Below are 9,823 nucleotides of genomic sequence, written 5' to 3'. Positions count from 1 at the left end.
TGTATGTATGTATGTATGTATGTATGTATGTATGTATATGTATGTATATATATTTTTGATTAGCACTGATTAGGGGTTTTAATTTCTGACTAAGTATCAAAATCCTAATCAACATTAGAGATATGTTTAGAACTAGTTATCAAATATTTTATAAGGTTGCCCTAGCGTAGCAGTGGACATCTGCTATGTGATAAATGATTGTCCTAGAATAATAAAATAACTATCATCTTGCACACCATATGATGTTATTGTTGTTGAAAATTGTGTCCTAAAATCAATTGTGTGATGATTGAGTTCATCTTTGTATATGAATTATTGATTAATGAATAATAGTTATTCTGATATTTTTTATCACAAAAATACATCTTTCTTGAACTCTTGTGATGTGATGAAGTCCTTAGAACTATGTTAGTGTATGATAAAGATTTATTGTATAGTTCTTAAACATGTTCGCGACCAAATGATACGTTATTACAAAATGATGACATTTATTGAGTGGAGGTTGTTGTGTGCCATATGGGTTGGTTATCCTCTTAATCAAGGAGTGTGGTGACACTGGTATGGCATACAGATGAGATGTAGGAGTACATCATCACTGAACAAGTAACTCACCTACTGAGCATTCTGCTGTCAAGAACTGCTCGTGAAATATATAGTTATAAGTGTTCTTCAGATCTCAGATCATCATAGTGACTTGCAAGCAACTCACTGTGCTTTGGTGTCGGACTGACTATCTGAATTTCTAATATAGTGACGGAAGGCTACTGGGTACAGTCAAGTACTTATGAAGTCTGTGTATGGATCAAGATGGAATTGACCTCTCTAGATTATTGGAGTTGATATATCACTATATTTTAATTTATTAAAATCTTGATTAGGATAATTCATGAGATAGATTTGAAAGGTTGAAATATAATGTGGATGAAGTAATCTCAATTGACAGTTAACCTGAGACTATCCTAGAGTATTCAGGATCAAAAAGATGAATTATGCGGTAACTATATGCATGGATTTTAAAATATTTTTTTGCGATAATTTGACCTATCTGGATGTCAAAAATTATTGCTAGATGATATCTCGATTAGTACAGAAATTGATTCCTATGCTACCGACTTAGTGTTTGAACTTATGGAGTCACACATACAAGTCAGACACTGTAGGAAAATATTGGCCTATGTTTATGTATTTAATTTGGAAGTACATTGATTTGATTGAACATATAAGCTAACTTGATTAAGAATTAAATTATGGATCAAACGGGATTGAAGAGTTGACTATGTCTAGCTAGCACTACATATGAGGTTTAGGTTCGATTCTGAGGATGAATAGTTTCTGATTTATAAGTCATGGAGTATATGAAAGATTGGATTTAAGTACTAATTAATTTTAAATTAAATTTGAATTAATTAAACTTAATTGGGTCCAAAAATTTAAGTAAGACTTGATACAAAAGTCCTAAAGAATTTGAGATTAACAGCCTTTCAAAATTGTTTCGAACCACTTTGAATTGGATTCGAATCGAATCCATTTTGGATGAGATATGAGAAATCCTACTTGCACTAAGATTCTCCTCTCTTATGGGCCGACCAACACCTGAAAGTTTTCTCATTGTGGACATCCCATGTGGATGAGGGATTGGGTGCAATGTGATTGTCATATGTGATGGCAATACTATCTCATGTAGGAGTCCTTCTTTCATGAGTATTGGACTGATTCAAGCATGTTTGAGTTAGGAGTCCTATACCTATTAGGTCATGAGATTCATCTATAAATAGAGAGGGTCTCTACCTATGGATGCATAGAAAATAAATCAGATTGAGAGAAGAGAGAAAGAGAGAGGAGGCATGAGAAGAGAGAAGCCCTTCCTTCTCCTTGGCCTCTCCCCTTTGGTGCCGCCCCTCCTCCCTTGCCGTGGGCCCTCTTGTGGGCATTCTCCTTACTGGTGTCACACCAGCACCTCTCCTCATTTGATTGGGTTGCAAAAGTGATTTGATTGGAGTTCATTCCACTTTTCTACATTGTCTGATGTGTATGCGAAGTAGAGGGTCTGCACTTCCATACCTCTGCGAAGGTTTGATTCCAGATTTTTGGAGATTTGATCTCCTATTCTGCTTCTATCTAGGTAAGGATTTGATCCTTATCCATGGAGATTAATAAAAAAATTTTAGATTCAACCTGATGTTGAGTTTCGACCATACAGTGAAAAGTGATTTTTAAAATTTTAAAATCATACAAATCAATAGCTTTATCAAATAAAACTATCGAGCCAGAATCCAAACCCAAGAATCACCTTGCCGATATCGATAAAACAAAAACAAACATACAAAAGAGATATAATTTTATACTTTCATCAAAATAAAAAAGTGACATGTTGGTGTTCTCCATGAGACTCTAAGGTAGAAGTCTTTCAATGGTGATCCACACAGAAGTTGGCCAAGATCCTTCCCAATCGGTGTGCTGCCGCAGTCTTGTCTTCTTAAGAACACTACCAGCTTCGAACTTGTGTTATGATCGTATTAAAGTGTAGTTACTTTCGATCTTGCTACCAAAATGACACCAAGAAGATACTCTTCAGTGTCATATAATCTAAGATTTAATTTTTGGCTCCAACATATGAAAAAACTAAATCCTATGGTACACTAGCAACACTTACTAAAAATCTCACCATCCTTCTTGCAACTTTTGCCACACAAATTTTTCTTGCTTTTTTCTCAATTTTTTTAAAAATTTTTTTCAATGATTTTCACATCCCTCCTCTCTAGTTTTAACCCAAAATTATAGCATAAAATCAAGTGGAGCATCCCATATAAATAGGGGACCAATAGACGTCACATGGGATGAAGGGGTGCCAACCTTTGGCGCTCCATATTCTCACATAGTGAATAAATTTATCGCATGGAATTTTTGGCACATCAGATGCTTATAGTGGAAGGACTCTTCCTCCTCTACGTGTCATAAAAACCTCATATTAAATTGGTGACAAATCAATGGATATCTGGTTTATCTTTTAAGGCAATGCATTTAATTAAGAGCCTTCTTTAAGAAGGACTCTCCATTTCACATGCTAATTTGAGATAGGGTGGCATTTATTTTTTGCATGACTTCTAGTGGGTACAAAGGAGTCCTTCTCCACTTGAAACTGGTTCAAGTTGGATAAGGTTCCAATTTCAATTGACCCAATCCCATTGGATCAAAGGCAATTGGTCTAGGTTAGCTCAAACACTTTGAACCAAACCAATTTAGGAACTTGGGTTAATACAATATGCTAGCATATCAAATTAACCCATAAAATTTATATTAAACTTTAAATAAATCAAATCAAAGTTAAATTCCAAAGTGTGTGACCCATTGGGTTCCAAATCTAGTCAGCAGTAGACTAAGACTTCCGACGTAATCTTAATTTGATGAGATTAGGTCATCCAAAGAGTCCCAATCAACTTGGACTCTTCCAAATTAATTTTAAAATTAAATTATTTTAATTATGATAAATTTATAAGTCAAGATTGATGTCTAGCAATATATCATGACTACCTAAAAGATTTAAAATTTTGATAAAAAATTATCAAAATATCCTTTAGTGGCAAGTTCTCATATAATTAAATCTTTTAGTCAAATAACATCCCAGATGAGCTCTAGACATGAAAATATGTCAAACCCAATCACTTATCAATATGTATCTCGATCTGAAGGTGATGATTCAGTTGATGATCCATTAAAAATCTTTTTCTAATTATCATCTTGCTTTGGCTAAAGACTTCCGAATCACCAACCTATGAGATCACATAGGATGTTTGCTCTCCTTATTAGGAGTAACTGATTCCTTATTGATCACTCACAACTTTCATACACACTTCACTATATCCAGAACACTCTACACAAGGATCAAAGAATCAAGTTAGGTAGTTGTTGGGTATAAAATACCCACAACCGAAGTCCTCAACAGAATCAACGATTCCGCCCACAATGCCGACCTCAAAGGAAGACTCCGCCCGGACTCCTACGGGAGCCGGGCTTCGTCCTCGACTCCAACGGCTGCAGACAGACTTCGTCCAGACTCCTACGGGAGCCGGACTCCGCCGACAACTCCGACCTCAAGTTGACTCCGCCCGGACTCCTACGGGAGCCGGGCTCCGTCCTCAACATCAACTGCTGGTAAGCCCCATCCGGACTCCTACGGGAGCCGGACTTGGCCCTTAACTTTGATTGCAGGAAGACTCCGCCCGGACTCCTATGGGAGCCGGGCTTCGCCCTCGACTCCAACGGCTGCAGACAGACTTCATCCGGACTCCTACGGGAGCCGGACTCCGCCGATAACTCCGACCTCAAGTTGACTCCGCCCGGACTCCTACGGGAGCCGGGCTCCGTCCTCAACATCAACTGCTGGTAAGCCCCGTCCGGACTCCTACGGGAGCCGGACTTGGCCCTGAACTTTGATTGCAGGAAGACTCCGCCCGAACTCCTATGGGAGCCGGGCTTCGCCCTCGACTCCAACGGCTGCAGACAGACTTCGTCCGGACTCCTACGGGAGCCAGACTCCGCCGACAACTCCGACCTCAAGTTGACTCCGCCCGGACTCCTACGGGAGCCAGGCTCCGTCCTCAACATCAACTGCTGGTAAGCCCCGTCCGGACTCCTACGGGAGCCGGACTTGGCCCTTAACTTTGATTGCAGGAAGACTCCGCCCGGACTCCTACGGGAGCCGGGCTTCGCCCTCGACTTCAACGGCTGCAGACAGACTTCGTCCGGACTCCTACGGGAGCCGGACTCCGCCGACAACTCCGACCTCAAGTTGACTCCGCCCGGACTCCTACGGGAGCCGGGCTCAGTCCTCAACATCAACTGCTGGTAAGCCCCGTCCGGACTCCTACGGGAGCCGGACTTCGCTTTTAACTTTGATTGCAGGAAGACTCCGCCCGGACTCCTACGGGAGTCGGGCTTCGTCCTCGACTCCAACGGCTGCAGACAGACTTCGTCCGGACTCCTATGGGAGTCAGACTCTGACGACAACTTCAACCGCAAGGGAGACTCCGCCTGGACTCCCACAAGAGTCGGGCTCCGTCGCTGACTCCGATTGCCGGTAAGATCCGTCCGGACTCCCACGGGAGCTGGACTTTCCACCTGACTTTAGTTGCAGAGGACTCCGCTCGGACTCCTATGGGAGCCGAGCTCCGTCATCAGCTCCGACCACTTCCGAGCTTCAGCCGATGGATCTGCACTCCCTGATAGGCTATTTTAACGGCCACGATCCTACTCCACTTCCTGTGGCGGATTCCGTGCAGCTCCATCACTCCCTGACAGGCCGCAGTAACCGTCGCAGCTCTGCTCCACTTCCTGTGGCAGATTCCGCACAGCTCCACTACCCCCTGGCAGGCCACAATAATGGCCACGATCCTGCTCCACCTCCTGCAACGGATACCGGGCGATTCTCCCATCCGCTGGCAAGTCACGACAACGAACGCTGCTCCGCTCCTCGCAACTGATTCCACGTGACGAGCTACGGCGATAGCCACGATTCCGCTCCACTACCCTTCGCAATAAATTTCTCCTAACTATGGGTGGCCCACTACCAGACGGTTACAAACGTCGCCATCAATCCGTTACCTCCTCCGCCTATAAAAAGGGGGACCCAGATACGTTATTCTCTAAGCTCATTTCTTATCCCAAAACTCTGCTAAATTCTTCGTTCGAGCGCTCCATTCTTGTTGAGGCAGAGAACTGACTTGAGCATCGGAGGGTCTTGTCGGAGCAACCCCACCTCCGATTTAGACTTCCCTTGCAGATCCCAGCGGCGACCGCGACTTCCCCGACTCCAGCTTCTCCGGCGCAAGCGAATTTTTGCACCAACAGGATTGGCGCTAGAGGAAGGGGGGTGAACCTTCGCAGTACCCTTGTTCTTAAAGGAGCGTTCAACGGAGCTGCCTCCGATCATCTCCTCCGACACCCACTCCTTATTTTCCTCCGCTGGGTCCACACTCGATGCCTCCACGCAAGGCGTCCACGCGACGGTCCACGGCCTCCGCGGCCAGATCTCAGGCTCCAGCCTCCCCTCCTATTTCTCAACCTCCTCCTCCTCCTCCTCTAGCGGCGGCGGTCGGCGCGGAGCAGTTTGACTTGCTGGCACAGCAGGTCAGAGGCCTCGTCGAAGCTGTGCAAGCAATGCAGCAGCAGCAGCCGCAGGCGTCAGCGCACCCGGAAAGGGCATCTTCGGAATGCCAGAACCCGACGGCGGGGCGGGCCACCTGGGCCAGCCGCCCCGTCCTTCCTGAAAAAATAAACCCGAGGGTAGAGAGCCCTCAATCGGACCACGACTCCACCCCTGGAAGATCCCTGCCCCCGTTCTGCCAGAGGACCCTCGAGACTCGAAGTCGAGAGGATTTTCTGGACCGGAGGCTCTAGGAGATGAACCGACGGATTGAAGAACTCCGCCATGCGCCCCCCGCTTATGGTGAGGACATTTGTACTGACCCTCCCTTCTCCCAAATGATCATGCAGGAACCGATCCCGCCAAACTTCAAGCTTCCCCAGTTCGAAAGCTACGACGGGACTTCGGACCCGGTTGATCATCTGGAGGCCTTCCGGACGATGATGCTGCTTCACGGTGCTCCTGACGCCATCTTATGCCGGGCTTTCCCGTCTACTTTGAAGGGAGCAGCGAGGAACTGGTATTCGGCTTTGAAATCGGGTACCATCTTCTCCTTCGATCAAATGAGCCACCAATTTGTGGCCCATTTTGTCAGCAGCCGGCGCCCCCAGAAGGGTTCGGAGTCCCTCATCAACATCAAGCAGAGGGAAGGGGAGTCCATACGGGCCTACATCAATCGCTTCAACATCACGGCGCTGGAGGTCCGGAACTTGGACCAATCAGTTGCCATGGCCGCCCTGAAAGGCGGCCTTCAGAAGAATGATCTTTTGTTCTCCCTGGAGAAGAAGTATCCCAGGAATTTTGTCGATTTGCTGGCCCGGGCTGAGGGATACGCCCGAGCGGAAGAAGCCTTCAAAATGAAGAATGAAGAGACAGCAAGGGAGCGGCAAGCAGGAGATTCGAGTAAGCCCGCAGTTGAGAAAAGGCCAAAGGAAGTCCGGCCGCGTTCTCGATCCCCTCCTGGGCATAAGCACGCCCATACTCCACCCCAGGCACGCAGGCAGAGAAGCTCGGACCGTGGGGTTCGGCGGGGTTCCCCACCAAGGAGATTCCGCAACTACGCCCCCCTCAATGCCTCGAAGGCCCAGGTATTAATGGAGGTCAGGGAGCAGCTCCCTAGGCCGGAGAGGATGCGCACACACCCCGGGAAGCGCAACCCCAACAAGTTCTGTCTCTACCACCGCGACCACGGCCATGACACAGAGGAATGCATCCAGCTCCAGGACGAGATCGAGGAGCTCATTCGGCGAGGTCGACTTGACAGATTCATCCGTCGCAGGCCTGAGGGTAGGGGAGACCGGCCAAGAGCCCTTCCACAGCCTGAACTGTCGAGAAGGGAGGAGCAACCCGGGGACCGGCCTCCCATCGGGACCATCGACTCCATCACCGGAGGGCCTCAAGGAGGAGCGGGCCACCCGCGACCAAGGAGCTCGGAAAACCTGTAAATGTATCACTTACGATTTCGCCTTGAATCTAATTTTCTTTCTACTTAACGTGCTCTTCCCACCTGACGTGGATTTATTATGACTGGATACGACCCCACCGAACGCTTAAAACATAGCCATGTCAGGAACAAGAGGAGAACCTCATCCCGACATGAGCAAAGTCAAAGGCCCGATTCTTTTAGACCGGATGGGGGGAGAGGCCTTACAACACCCTAATGTGCCCCCACAGCCATGTCAGGAATAGGAGGAGAACCTCGTCCTGACATGAGCAAAGCCGAAGGCCCGGTTCTTTTAGACCGGATGGGGGGAGAGGCCTTACAACGCCCTAATGTGCCCCCACAGCCATGTCAGGAACAGGAGGAGAACCTCGTCCTGACATGAGCAAAGCCGAAGGCCCAGTTCTTTTAGACCGGATGGGGGGAGAGGCCTTACAGCGCCCTAACGCACCCCCACAGCCAAGCCGGGAACGGGAGGAGAACCTCACACTGGCTCGAACAAAAAGGAAGACTTCACCCGGACTCCTACGGGAGCCGAGTTCCGCCCACAAGGAAGACTTCATCCGGACTCCTACGGGAGCCGGGTTCCGTCCACAAGGAAGACTTCACCCGGACTCCTACGGGAGCCGGATTCCGCCCACAAAGGAGACTTCACTCGGACTCCTACGGGAGCCGGGTTCCGCCCACAAGGAAGACTTCACCCGGACTCCTACGGGAGCTGGGTTCCGCCCACAAAGAAGACTTCACCTGAACTCCTACGGGAGCCAGATTTTGTCCACAAGGAAGACTTCACTCGGACTCCTACGGGAGCTGGGTTCCGCCCACAAGGAAGACTTCACCCGGACTCCTACGGGAGCCGGGTTCCACCCACAAAGAAGACTTCACCCGGACTCCTACGGGAGCCGGGTTCCATCCACAAGGAAGACTTCACCCGGACTCCTACGGGAGCCGGGTTCCGCCCACAAGGAAGACTTCACCCGGACTCCTATGAGAGCCAGATTTCGCCCACAAGGAAGACTTCACCCGGACTCCTACGGGAGCCGGGTTCCGTCCACAAGGAAGACTTCACTCGGACTCCTACGGGAGCCGGGTTCTGCCCACAAGGAAGATGTTGCCCAGCTATGCAACCCAAGAGGGGGGGGTGAATTGGGTTTCTAAAAAATTTTAAGCCCAACAGATGACTTATGAAGAACGAAATAATGGCTTTAAATCAATATTAATTATCTAAAGTAGTATTGCAAGGATATAATAAAGAAATAAGATAAAGCGATAAAGCACACCACAAACACAAGGATTTATAGTGGTTCGGTGCTAACCTTGCACCTACATCCACTCCCCAAGATCCCACTTGGGAATTTCAATCCACTATCCTTTGTATTCAACCCGAATACAAAACGTCGGAAACTCCGACACTAGCTATCCCAAGCTAGAATACAGGACGTCGGAAACTCCGACCCTAGCTATCCCAAGCTAGAACACTTGTTTTCCGGGTACAAGCCAACCCAAAATACTCCGATTTCAGGTTCGGATCAACCTTTCCTTGTTTTGGAAATCCTCCAAAAACAAGAGCAAAAACTCACAAAGAGTAAGAATATTTAGAGCACAGATGAATACAAAAACAGCTCCTTAAATGAGCAAATATAACAATAAAAGCTTTACTCAAATGAAGAACCCCTTTTTCAGATTTTCTCAAGATGAATGAACGGTTGAACGCTTGAGAAGAGGTTGATTGTTGATTGAAGATCTCTTGAAAGCTTTGAACGATCTCTAGATCAAGGTTGAAACGATAGGCGTGAAGAATTCTCTCCTTGAAAGATCTTCCTTTTCTCTTTCACAATCTCTCTGGTATATTGTGGATCCTCTCTCTTTTTCTCTATGGATATTTCGTTGATCTCAGGCTTTTTCTTGCAAATTTCGGATCCTCTCTTCTGTTCTTCTCTTTTTCCTCTCTTTTCTCTTTTCATTTGATTTCACGTTTGATCCGCTATTTAATCTGCAATTTCTTTCATCATTTAAAGCATTTTGTAGCATTAGAAGCAAGAGAAAACAATTTAGGCAGATAAAGAGCCGTTAGAGGATTTTTAGGAAGCATAAATGGCAATTAAAACGGGCAAAAAAATAGCCGTTGCTGACATTTCCCGTCGCAGGGGTCGACTCATGAGTCGACTCATGCCTTGTGGGTCGACTCATGAGTCGACTCACAGGTCGTGCCAAGTCAAAAATCCAGCATGCCATGGGAA

Source organism: Elaeis guineensis, chromosome 1 (assembly GCF_000442705.2).
Source record: "Elaeis guineensis isolate ETL-2024a chromosome 1, EG11, whole genome shotgun sequence".
Lineage (NCBI taxonomy): Eukaryota > Viridiplantae > Streptophyta > Magnoliopsida > Arecales > Arecaceae > Elaeis > Elaeis guineensis.
This window is presented reverse-complemented; position numbering follows the sequence as displayed.